Source organism: Heptranchias perlo, unplaced genomic scaffold (assembly GCF_035084215.1).
Source record: "Heptranchias perlo isolate sHepPer1 unplaced genomic scaffold, sHepPer1.hap1 HAP1_SCAFFOLD_1707, whole genome shotgun sequence".
Taxonomy (NCBI): Eukaryota; Metazoa; Chordata; class Chondrichthyes; order Hexanchiformes; family Hexanchidae; genus Heptranchias; species Heptranchias perlo.
The window spans coordinates 5,001-7,500 of NW_027138977.1; the positions used below are offsets into that span (position 1 = coordinate 5,001).

At 56.4% G+C, this 2,500-nt stretch overlaps 1 pseudogene; it reads right to left on the bottom strand.

Moving 5' to 3' along the window:
- Nucleotides 1-2,283: 2,283 nt before the first annotated feature.
- Nucleotides 2,284-2,400, bottom strand: LOC137309586 (U2 spliceosomal RNA; annotated as a pseudogene).
- Nucleotides 2,401-2,500: the final 100 nt, after the last annotated feature.

Sequence of the window (2,500 nt, forward strand, 5' to 3'; positions counted from 1 at the left end):
CGGCCTCGTGTCCAGGTCCCTCAGGGACTTGAGGCAGCTCTCCCCGGTGGTCTCGTGGTCAGGACCGGGCTTCGAATCCCAGTCGGGGGGGGATGACTTTCTGCTGCAGATTAATTGGCATGAAGGAAAGTCTCCCCTCCTGAGCGTAAAGCTCCACCCTCACCACCACCACCACCGCCTTTTCCTCCCCTTGACAAACGGACAGACAGACAGACAGACAGACAGTCAGTCCAGTTCGGGAGCGCAGCTTTCATTAAGCAATGGCATTTGTGACAACTCATCGTCTGACAGGTTGATGATTTCCCCACACGCCTCCTGCCGAATAAAAGGCTCACCCTCCCGGACACTACCCCCAGAATCACCCACCCCCCCCCCCCGGGGTGAATATTAAGCCCGAGAACACCGACTGTAACCAACCGCAGTGAAAAGTTGAAGTGGCAACTCATTAACCAGATTTATTTTGGGCAACTCATTAACCAGATTTTTTGTTCATTTGGTTTATGAGTTGCCAAGTGTAAATCTGGTTAATGAGTTGCCACTTCAACTTTTCACTGCGGTTGGTTACAGTCGGTGTTCTCGGGCTTAATATTCACCCCAGGGGGGGTGTATAGCGGGCGATGGCCGGTGTGGAGTGCGTTTTTTGGGGGTTGATTTTCACTTTGCCTCGCTGGTGGAATTTGTGGGAGGCAGGCAAGGGGATTGGTGTGGGCTGGTGGGCGGCAAGGGAGATGCTTGCTTCGGGGTGTTATCCTCACTTTGGTCCGCTGGTGAGAGTAGGCAGCGGCAGGCTGGCAGGCAGGCAGGCAAGTGTGATGTAGTGTGGGGTGCAGTGCAGTGCAGTGCAGTGCTGCCCTGTCGTTTATGAAAGGTTGTAATGACACTGCTTTGCAGCTGACCATGTCCACTGATTTGTGACGCCCGTATGGAGGCTGATATCTCAGGAGGGCCGAGGCCGATTTCCTCCGGGGACGGCTCGTCGCGTGCGGCAGGACGAGGCGCAGCGGACGGTACCGAGCGCTCGGAGGTGCGGCGCTGCCCGCCGGAGGTACAGCGAAAGGCTGCAAACCGCTTTCCGCCTGCTAACTCGGCGGCCGTCAGACCGACCGACTCCGCTTTACCACCGGAGCTAGAGTCGGGCAAGGGGCACCGAAGGGTACCGGAAGGATCGCGTTCGCACGACGGGAAGTCGACTAGCGGGCCGCCGAAAGCGAGCCGGGGGCCCCCGGTTTTTCTGTCCCACCTGGAGACTGATATCTCAGGAAGGCCGAGGCCGATTTCCTCCGGGGACGGCTCGTCGCGTGCGGCAGGACGAGGCGCAGCGGACGGTACCGAGCGCTCGGAGGTGCGGCGCTGCCCGCCGGAGGTACAGCGAAAGTCTGCGAACCGCTTTCCGCCTCCTCTCACCGCACGGCTCTCCTTTTCACCCACTGGCGGATTTTCACCCTCCGACTGCTCGCTACCGTCCGCTGCGCCTGGTCCGGGCCCTGTCCATTGTCATGTTAATGGCAGGGCGGGGCAGGACTGCTTTCACCAGGAACCCGGTTTTCTGGGTCAGAGGTTCCAGGGGACCTGTTTTGTGCGGACTTCCCTGTGTCCGTCCCTCCATGCCTTCCCCCCAGGACTTCCTTCTGAACACCTTTGTCGTTTGAGCGAGGGCCAAAAGCCTGCCTGTGAAAGGGAAGGATCAGCCGGTCAGCCCCCTGTTGGTCGCTGCTGCCAGTGCAGCAGGCGTGCGTGTGTCCTCGGCCTCGTGTCCAGGTCCCTCAGGGACTTGAGGCAACTCTCCCCGGTGGTCTCGTGGTCAGGACCGGGCTTCGAATCCCGGTCGGGGGGGGGATGACTTTCTGCTGCAGATTAATTGGCACCTCTGAAAGAAAGTCTCCCCTCCTGAGCGTAAAGCTCCACCCTCACCACCACCACCGCCACCTTTTCCTCCCCTTGACAAACAGACAGACAGACAGACAGGCAGACAGTCAGTACAGTTCGGGAGCGCAGCTTTCATTTGGAAGCAGACCCTGCTTGTTTAAAGTCAACGACGCCAAGTTATTTTGCACTTTGAATTATATCGCTCCGTGCGAGCGGCACTCAGCCTTGGAGAAGAAAAAAATACCACTGAGCTGAGAAAGTTCTTTTTAAAAAGGTTTCCTTCCACAGCAGCTCTGAGTGAGAGAGAGAGAGAGATATCAGCTTTATTCTCAGTAATAATACACACACACACACACACACACACACACACAGAGACACTGGGAAAGAGCTGATTTTCCTTTTGAATATCTCCCCACGGGGAGCTGCACCGTTCCCAGAAACACTGCAATACTGGGTCGATGCGTGGAGTGGACGGAGCAAGCCCCTATTCCATCTCCCTGTTCTAAAAATCAATTAAAAATAATAATAAATAATATGTGTGTGTGTGTGTGTGTGTGTGTGTGTGTGTGTGTGTCGGTGTCAGTATCAGTCAGTGAGTCAGTGTCTCTCTCTCTCTCTCTCTCTCTCTCTCACT